General features: G+C 39.4%; 2 long non-coding RNA genes across 2 annotated transcripts; one reads left to right on the plus strand and one right to left on the minus strand.

Moving 5' to 3' along the window:
• Positions 1 to 1,085: 1,085 nt before the first annotated feature.
• LOC120389148 lies at positions 1,086 to 6,548 on the plus strand. The gene is made up of 3 exons (XR_005590785.1): positions 1,086 to 1,102; positions 3,148 to 3,223; positions 6,498 to 6,548. It is a non-coding gene; the product is annotated as an uncharacterized LOC120389148 (long non-coding RNA).
• Positions 6,549 to 6,803: 255 nt separating this feature from the next.
• LOC120389154 lies at positions 6,804 to 9,519 on the minus strand. Its single transcript, XR_005590787.1, has 3 exons — positions 9,431 to 9,519; positions 9,187 to 9,352; positions 6,804 to 6,831 (listed from the first exon to the last, which is right to left on the minus strand). It is a non-coding gene; the product is annotated as an uncharacterized LOC120389154 (long non-coding RNA).
• Positions 9,520 to 10,624: the final 1,105 nt, after the last annotated feature.

Below are 10,624 nucleotides of genomic sequence, written 5' to 3' on the forward strand. Positions count from 1 at the left end.
AAGTTGAATTGCATCATTATACAAAATCATTGTGAGGGATTAGGCTGCCTCTTCAGCAGAGGGTTTTGACGGAGTGCAAAAGGAAGTAGTTAATCTGCAAAACTCTTAAATTGTTATATAATAAAGGTCATGAGCACATAGGTGTGATTTAAACATGCTTTACTAACTTTACAGGAATTACTGTTCTCCAGCAACTGATGCATTACATCTACACAGGAAAACTATTTTTCAGAAAGACTGACATCAAAGAAGCTATTAAAGTGTTACCCAGTTTGGCTGCATAAGTAAAGTTAAGCAGCAGCATTAGTCTTACTTTTAAAGGTGAGAAATGTTGAAGTACAAGATTCAATTGTGTTTAATAGGATGCAACCCAAAATTATCTAATAAAACAATGATTTCTTCTTAAAAGAAGACATACAATGTTTGTGGGGAGGGGTGATAGTGAGTTTAGAACTCAGTTTAGCACCTCGTAGTCCACTCATGAGTGGTTGCCCTCAAAGCTCATGTAGACAGAATACATTAGAAATGCATTTGTAAAAGCCTGATAGTATTTTAATTAATGGAGCACACTTGTGGTCCATTTATTGTAGCTGTGAGTTAAGCATTCAAATTGATCCAGAACAGGTGCATGTAATTGAGAGATATGCCTAAGATTGTGGATTTCACATTTAATTTGCCTGGAGAGTTGCAGTTACAATGAAAATTGTATTAATGGAAGGAACTGGGCAGGTTGACAGATTTAAGGTCTTTTCAAGTAGCTGAAAGAGGAAAGGCAGTAACCTGAACTCAGTTTTACAGGAAAAATTACATAGCAAAGCCTTGTGATGTGAACCAATGTAAAGTCTGTTTGTTTTGGGATAAGTATTCTTTAGCATTTCACACTAAATTTAGCTAAAGACTTTTGTATTATCTGATCAGAAGCTTAAAGACAAAATTGAATACCTTACAAAAGGTAAGGAAGTTTCAGGTCAGGTGAAATATGAAAATATTAATCCTTGTAAAATCCAACTTTAGTTTAATCTGGTTGGGAGGTTTTTTTATGACTAAGAGACTAGAAAGAGCTATTTGTTTGTCCTGAGGATGTCATTCATTTTGCTACAAGGTACAATGTTCCTTTCTTTTTTTCTTTATCCATCCCCTTGAAGGCAGGGCCCAGGAATACCAAGTATAGGAATCTGAAGTTAGTCTCCTAATAAATGGCCTGAATTTCAAATATGCTGAGTAGTTAGCATTCCCGGTGACTTCCCGTGGAAATCACAATATCCCAGTCTTGCAAGTCCTTATTAAAGTGATAGAAAATCAATAATATATGATGAAAGAACCAATGTGATGAGATGGCAACAGCTTTACAATACATAGCTGCACTTAACAGTTGTGGGAAGTGAAGAATACTGTATCCAGCTGACACTCTAGGTAGAGTGTATGTAGCTCAGTTAAATTGTGGCCAGATAACATTTTACCATAAAATTATTGTGAATGATCAGATAAGACCATTCATAGAAGCATATTTTTTCTGTTTAAAAAGCAATATTTATTCCTCAAATAGAACATCAGGAAAATAGTAAATGCAACAAAAAAAATTACAATATCATTCAGTCTTCTTATGAGCTTCTTTACACTACAGGAAACTCCATACAGGAGATGATTTTACTCAACTCATTGCTTGGTCTCCCCTCAGAAAACAAGGACAAGAGAACCTGGATTATCCCATCCAGAGAGAGGAAGTGAACAAGGTCACTATTAGAAATAATAATTCACCAAGAGCAGATTGACTTAGTGGTGAATTTTATAAATATTTATTGAAAAAAGTTAGCCCCTTATTTAACTAATGTCTACCATTATCTCCTGTAAGGAGGTTACTCCACTCCACCTTCAAAGAAGCTTTAATATCAGTTTTCCCATAGCTATGTAAAGCTATTAATACTCTGCAAATAATCTAAATGCATCTTTCCTAATTCTTAGTTTTAATAGCTGGTGCTGCTCTTGTTATAATACTACAAAATGGAAATCTTTATTTATTCATAATCCCACTAATGAACTAACATCTCTGGAAATAATATTATAAAAAACAAATAACGTTGACAACTTTGAAAAAAGACAGTATTTCAGTATTGATATACATAACCACTCAAACAGAATGCATAGAAAGATTTCTGTGGCTTAAGGCATTTTTTTTAAAGCAAGTGAAAAGAATAATTAATTATGTATATTAATTACAATAAAATGTTAGGTAATACAAAGCAAGCTAGGAAATGTACAGTAGAAGCCCTTATAAATCCACAGAGATTACTGAGTATAGGGGAAACTGGTAATCACAAGAATTTCTGTATGCTAACTGCTGGGAATTTATAACTCAGATTAACTCACCATCTAGTACCATGCCTAAGAATTTCAAAGGACCATTAGAGAGCTAGGTACCCAATTTCCATTGGAATTCAGACACTGTAGGCTCCTTTGAAAAATCCCAGCTCCAGTTGTTAACTATGCTGTCTTTCAGCTCCAAAAAGTAAGAGGCAATAGCTTGAAATTTTCCATAATGTCTCTAATTTACAATTTTCAAATTGCAGTCTAGATCTCTCTCTATTTATCAAATCCTTTATCTTTGTTTTAAATTATAAAATAAGATACAAGACTATCTGGTATCAATATTTCCCTGCAGTTACTTATATGAAGAGATAAGAAATAGTTACAACAAAATTCAAATAAATAATAAAATGCAAAATCATAATATATTATGACTCCGTGGACAGCCTATTAGTAAGAAGGAGACAAATTTCAGTGACAGAAATGCAAATATCAGGTGATGATTTGTCATTTAGATTACTGGTTCAATAATATATTTCATGTAAGTAACCTTGTATCACAGCCAATTCCAGATGAAATACCACATTGGCCCTGTGTATTATTAATGACATTTTGATAATCTGAACCCAGGTGTATTCTCTTTTCTCAGTATGATCCCTTTTTAATAAGCCTAAAGCATATTTTACTTGAAGTATACCAATAAAATGAAACAATGTGGATATTTTATGGTTATCACAAGCATCCTTGGATTTCAAAGAATAGATATATTAAAGATAACAGTTTTCTTCCAAGTTATTTTGAAAGCTTTCCACATTGCTTCAGCATGTTGTATTTCTTTGTTAGGTCTCTACATGAAACCATCTGGTGCTGGGCGAAGCAGGCTATTGATGATGATTTCAAGAAACTCCTCAGGCTGCTGGTAAAGTTCATAGTCAATGACCATACATATGGATCATGACCCTTCAATGAAAACTTATCTCCGAAGTAGTAATCATCATAGCATCCTTTAAGTTAAGGGAAATGTTGAGTTTAAGATATATATTTGAAATGTATGATGATGCATGCTTAAAAGTTAATCAAGCATTCAGAGTTGTGAGGGATTGTAGAGGACCACTAGCTCTGCCATAGTTAAGGTTAAGAATCCCTTTATGTTTAAAGATTGACTCTTCTAAGTGCTCTAATTGAATTCTAAATCTAATTGAATTCTCTTGAAATCTGCTGTGCCTCCAGGGGTATAGGACAGGGTTAATGATCCAAACTGGGGTCATTTGAGGAGTTTCATTTCACAGTATTCAAAAACAGCATTTCACAAAGTATACAGACTCTGTCCATGTTTTTTGTGCATACTTGGGGATCTAACTATGGCTCCCTCAGTTGCTTGACTAGCTCAGCTAGTACATGGCATGCACTGCCTTTTTGGGGAAGTAATATTGAGATCATTATTAAAGGACGAGTTAGCATTTCTGGATTAGGTATGTGCTAAACACTCACGTGCCAAAAGGATTGAAATGTTCAGGTGCAACAAGACTAGGTAAGAAGGATTCCAGCCACCCTAGTTTTATGTGATTTTGGTGATTCAAGAAGACATGCTGTGGCCATTGAACCTGAGCTAGACCCAGATACTGTTAATTCAAGATCTACCTTGGCAGAAATCTGAGAATCATCTGAATGCATGTTGCTATTTTCTTCCTCCATCCAGTTTTTGTTTGTGTTAACTTTAGGGAAACGCACCCTGCTAATTTCTATAGATAATTTAGAAGGGCTTCTAGCTGTATTTTGGAAGATTCCAAATTTCACATGCTTTATTCAGGGTTGTAAGTATCTTTGGACATGTAACTACCTGAGCTCATATCCCTGTCACTCCCATGTGGGAGCCAGAATCTGGGAGCAGCCTATTTTTCTCCCTGACTCCTGTGTGTGTGTAGAGGGAACTGGGTCCCTCTCCCTGCTCCTCATGTGAATCAGAATTTGAGGGTGTAGCCTAACTAATAAATTTAAAACTCTGAAACCCAGGAAATATTTACTTCCCTTGTGTAGGGTGAGTGGCTGGCCAGAGTCAGGGAAGGAGGGAAGCAGACTTGAGTGGGTGAGGAGCATGACTGGAGAGGCAAAGCCAGATTAGTAGTTGGGGGCCTGGCTTCAGGAGGGCATGTAGTGGGGGTCACAACATCTGGTTCACTGTACACCTCAGACTATATAACCAAGCAAGTGTGTAGCCCTCTAGTAAGCTGCTGCCTGTGATATACACACGCAGCAGCACTGGGTGACAGACAGCAAGGAGTATCTTTTTCTATGCTAATGGCTGCATGGGATAGGAAGGGGAGGGTTAGCTGGAAATGTTGTTTGGGGAGGTTAGCTATATGTGGCAGAGAATAGCAGGAGGAGTGGGGAGAGATGCTTAAAGTTACTGTAACCAACATGGAACAAAATTGTCAAGATTTTTGGACATAACCCATAACTATGACTTGTCCTCCTGCCCTGTTAGCAACTCCATCCTCCAAGCATTTCGAAGCATGACTATTATCACTATTCCACTATAAAAAGTATACCAGGAGTGAGAGGACCACTAAGGAATCGTATAACATTCTTTGTATTTAGCTAGCCTCATTAGCGCCTCAAATGTAAACCTATGTGATAACTAATACTGCAACATGACCATTAACACTCACTACAAATGTTTCTTTCTGTTAAAAAACCTTGGAAATTCAAACTCAGAATTCTGAAAAACAAGTAATACAGAGTTAAGGTACACACCAATGCAGTCTCAACTCTGTCTCCCTGGACCTGGCAGTTGCCACTGAGAATTATCTGCCTGCATTCCAGTTGAATTCAGTGTGATAGGTATATCTGTATTGAATGCCAGAGGGATTAGTTGAAGAAGCTTGGCAGAGCTGTGCTTCTGGTATGAAGCAATTTGGGGAACTCCTGCCTTTTGAGTAGGAATCTAAACACCTTTCACTGTCCCACATGTGTGTGATCAAAGAAAAAAGTGCATGTGCACTTTGTAGTATCCAGTATGCTTAATTTTCAGTGTTGAATTTTGTAGATTATGAGTAGTGACTAGGGGTCTTCTTGATAGGGGGACTGTCAGCAATGAGATGGGATATGAGTGGTCTGTAAGTTTAATGATGGGTAAGTTAAAGTATACTGTTAATTAGAATACTGTACATAAGGTGAAGGAGATTTAAAATTTAGCAAGTTTGGGGTTGTTTCTGAGGAGTAGGTTCAGTGTTTGGGTTTAGATAAGGTGTATATAGCTACTGTTCAGCACAGCTCACCTAAACACAAATTCTGCCTGAGCAAAGAGAAAACATTAAACTATGTCCTATAGTGATTGTGTTGCCTGTTCAATGAGTGTTCTGCACTCTCTCCAAAGGCAGTGTGTGAATATATGTGTTATGAGCATATTGAGGCACTGTTCAGAGATCAGTTAAGGTTGCATTGACATTAATCCTGGAGTATTCTGTGCCTAAAAATGTTGCACACTATATTTTAAAATTCTGCATATTTTATTTGTCGAAATAACAGTTAATCAGTCCAGTTTCAATTATTTTGGTAATTTATTTCAAAATACCTGTCATGTGTTTCAACAATACAGACAAGAGCAAAAAAGATTCCCCCAGGAGTAGAGATATAAGAAACCCCTACAACAACTCAGTTCCAGTTGAGGAGTGCTGGAGGGAGCTGTGCGGGCCACCCAGAGTCCAGACACCCACAATTGCCTCCCCTCTGAGCCCATCTGCAGGCACGCCTCCACTCAGAGTTCAAGGCTGCAGGGCACAACCCATTCTAGACACCCAAACTCCCCTCCCCCAAGAGCTCAGCTGCGGGGAAGCCCCCAGACACCAGCACTCCCCTCCCCACAGAGCCCAGCCACGGAATAGCCCCCAGCCCAGACACGAGCACCCAGAGAAACTTTACTCCCCGCAACTTCTTTACAGTCCCACCAGAGGACAAGGTGTGGTGTTTCCCTGCCCTTCTTCATCCTTTGCCAGAGCTGGTTGGGACTCCCAGGTTCTCTCCCATCCCCATCCCCTGCTTACTGCAAGCTGGGCTCTGCAAGTCCAGCGGCCTCTCGTGGCAGCCAGAAATTATGTAGTGGGAAACAGGGGATTCTGCAACAATCTGCACTGCAAAGTGGTGCAGAATTCCCCCAGGAGTATGACATGTACCTTTTTTTCTATATTTCCTAGTTTTTGGAAGTTTGCATTTTGCTGAACACAGTGTTCTGGAAGGACAAAAGACAACAATGGGTAACCTCAACTGTGCATTAGTGAAGTTCTTTGTCATCAATGCTTAGGTTCTCCTTTAAAAACAAAGTCCAATTTTTTGAGGCAGCATTTCCTAATGGACTGGACACAGGGCTAGGATCCAGGGGTTCGAACCTTAACCCTCCACTGGATCCAACTGAGTGGATTTGGACAAATCACCCAAATTCTGGTTTCAGTTTGTCAACATATAAATTATAGATGTTACTTACCTACTTCACAGGAGGTGTTTGAAGATTAAAGATGTCTTTCTGCAGTTCTGAAAAGAATGTAACATGCTATATTACTGATGGGTATGATTGTTGAGGTTTAAGAACCCAATACCAGGTAGGGAAAGCATCATTTCATATTCAAAGTGGGGAAGAGACTTATTTGTTACTTTCCAAACTGTTCCCCTATCCCATAAACACACACATGTGTGGTTGAACTACCTTTTCTTTTCCCTGGTCTCTGTCAGGGATAAACAACCTTCTGCATAACTTGCAGTGTCAGCTGCAGCAGTCTCTTACAGGTCACTCTGACAGCCAATGATTATTCATGATGTTGAATGCTCTAATCTGCCTAAGGACAGCTTTCCACCTACTTTGCCTCAGCAGAAGAAAACATCAGGAATGGAGTAAAAAAACTGGCTCTTATAGTCATTTAAAGATATCTCTCAGACCCATTTAGAAAGAGTCTTCATCTGTGGTAACTTCACTATTTTCACTTACAACACTAGTCTACGTAGATGGTGATTTGGAAATGGAAGTTCTACCACATTCTATGGAACAGCAGCTGGGAAACCCCACAAAAATATTCCTGAGCCCTCTGATTATCATTAGCTGCTTAACCATAAAATTCCACAACAATGTGGTCCAAGTAGCATTTGATGCTAGAAGGGATCAAGTGACTGTTGGTTAGTGACTTCCTTGTACTGTACTATTTCAACTTCTCTAAAATATGTACTGGATGTGTCATGTAAATGATACATCTTCAATCATTCTTTGCATATAGAATCACAGAACTGTAGGACTGGAAGGGACCTAGAGAGGTCTTCAGTCCAGTCCCCTGCACTTAAGGCAGGAATAAGTGTTATTTGGAGCAGGGGTCGGCAACCTTTGGCACTTCTGCGTCCGCAGGTTTGGCCGATCATGGCTCCCACTGGCCACGGTTCGCTACTCCGGGCCAATGGGGGCGGTGGGAAGCCACGGCCAGCACATCTCTCGGCCTGTGCTGCTTCCTGCAGCCCACATTGGCCCAGAGCGGCAAACTGCAGCCAGTGGGAGCTGCGATTGACCGAACCTGTGGAAGAGGCAGGTAAACAAACTGGTCCGGCCCGCCAGGGTGCTTACCCTGGTGAGCCACGTGTCAGAGGTTGCCAACCCGTGATTTAGAGCATCCCTAACAGGTTTTTGTCTAACCCAGTCTTAATCTCCGATGATGGAGATTCCACAACCTCCCTAGGCAATTTGTTCCAGTGCTTAATTACGCTTAGAGTTAGGAAGTTTTTCCTAATGTGCAACCTAAACTTCCCTTGCTGCAAGTTAAGCCCATTGCTTCTTGGCCTGTCCTCAGAGGTTAAAGAGATTTTTTTTTCTCTCTCCTCCTTGTAACAACCTTTTATGTACATGAAACTGTTATCAGGTCCCCCTTCAGTCTTCTCTTCTCCAGACTAAATAAACCCATTTTTTCCAGTCTTCCCTCATAGTTCATTTTTTCTAGACCTTTTTTTTTGTTGTTGCTCTTCTTTGGACCTTCTCCAATTTGTCAATATCTTTCCGGAAATGTGGAGCCCAGAACTGGACACAGTACTCCAGTTGAGGACTAATCAGCGAAACATAAAGCAGAATAATTACTTCTCATGTCTTGCTTACAACACTCCTGCTTTCTTTCTTTTTATTTTCAACAGTGTTACGCTGATTCATATTTAGATTCTAATTCACTATAGATCCCTTTCCACCATACTCCTTCCTAAGCAGTCGTTTCCCATTTTGTATATGTGCAACTGATTTGTTCCTTCCTAAATGGAGTACTTTGCATTTGTCCTTATTGAATTTCATCCTATTTACTTCAGACCATTTCTCCAATTTGTCCTGCTCATTTTGAATTTTAATCCTATCCTCCAAAGCACTTGCAACCCTTCTCAGATTGGTATCATCCTCAAACTTTATAAGTGTACTCTCTATTCCATTATCTAAATTAATGATGAAGGTATTGAACAGAACCGGACCCAGAACAGATCCTTGCAGGACTCCATCAATATGCCTTTCCAGCTTGACTGTGAACCACTGATAACTACTCTTGGAAATGGTTTTCCAACCAGTTATGCCCTCACCTTAAAGTAGCTGCATCTAGGTGTTGCATGGATTTTGTTCATTTCATGTTCAATATAATCCTTATGTTTATTAGAAAGTTCTATGTACTTTTAGCTGTTTGTTATTACATTTACTGTTATTAGTACATGCTAGACAGGTTACCCCATTTTCCAAAATGGAGTCCAGGTGTCCATCTTGGCATCTGAGACAAAGGATATCTCAGACTCCATATTGTGGAAGCTTCTTTATGGAACTTCGGCAGGAAAGGAGCCAATGGACATTTGGAATTAGTTCCATCTGGGTCCTGTAGAGGTACTTACCTCAGAACTTTGGTGTGTGGTTTTTTTTTTTAATTAAATTAGTCTGAGCACCCGTTGCTCGGGAGCTGTCTGTTATAGAGACCATCAAGGTGCAGTCATTTTGTGTGGCATCAGATCTTCGGATCAAGATTACCGGACCAGGCAATTGGATCAAGATCACCAGCAGCTGTAAGGACATTAAAGACTGTTAATATCTAGTCACTTACCTTAAATATTGTGGTGTTCCTGACTTCCAACAGCTTACCTTTGGGACCAGTTGCCAGGATTCTGAGGGCTTTCACCTTTGGGTCCCACTGCTTGAGCTTACAGATCCCATGAGCCCATGGATCACCTGTGAAGACAAATGCATCTTAAACTAATTCCTGCTGGTTAAGAAAACCTAAAGAAAGTAAAGTACCTTGGGGTATTCTTTTGTTCTCTTTTGTTTAGTTGTTGCCATAGTTCCCGTTCACTGGAGCCTGAGTTTTATACTCACCTTGGTTAAACCAGAACTTACTTGTTATTTGGTTATAGTTCATGATTTTTCCCTGTTCCAATTGTTACTTACCTTAAATAAATCTGTTTTGAAAAAATCCTCTCTATCTCTTTTGTCCACTACACCACACAAGGAAGGTGGGAGGCACACCAACTTCTATCTAACCCCAGGTGATAGATCCTGAAAGGTGAAAAGATCATGCTGCTGAAACCAGAATTGTAGATGGCCTATTTACTCTGAGCTTCAGGTTAACATAGGTTGTATTTCCCTTGTTTGTTTATGAGAACGTCATGAAAGACACTATCAAAAGCCTTACTAAAGTCCAGATATATCACATCCAGTGTTTCCTCCCATCCACAAGACTTGTTATCCTGTCAAAGAAAGCTATGATGTCGGTTTGACACAATTTGTTCTTCACAAATCCATCTTCTAGGTGTCTACAAATTGATTGCTTAATTATCTGCTTCATTATCTTTCTGAGTACTGAAGTTGACTGGTCTGTAATTCCCTGGGTTGTCCTTATTCCCTTTTTCTATAGATTTGGCACTCTATTTGCCCTTTTCCAGTACTCTGGAATTTCTCTCCTGTCTTTAGGGTGATCAGATGTCCTGATTTTATAGGGACAGTCCCGATTTTTGGGTCTTTTTCTTATATAGGGTCTTTCCTATTACCCCACCACCCCCATCCCGATTTTTCACACTTGCTGTCTGCTCACCTTACCTATCTTCCATGACTTTTTGAAGACAATCGCTAGTGGCTCTGATATCTCCTCAGTCTGCTCCTTGAGTAGTCTATGATGTATTTCATCAGGTCCTTGTGACTTGAAGACCTCTAACTTGGTTAAGTACTTTTAACTTGTTCTTTCCCTCCTTTAGCCTCTTATCCTACCTCATTTTTACTATAATTCATTATTAGATGTCCAATTGCTGCTAAACTTTTTGGTGAAAACTGAAACAAAGAATT

The sequence above is a fragment of the Mauremys reevesii genome, linkage group 1, assembly GCF_016161935.1.
Source record: "Mauremys reevesii isolate NIE-2019 linkage group 1, ASM1616193v1, whole genome shotgun sequence".
Classification (NCBI taxonomy): domain Eukaryota; kingdom Metazoa; phylum Chordata; order Testudines; family Geoemydidae; genus Mauremys; species Mauremys reevesii.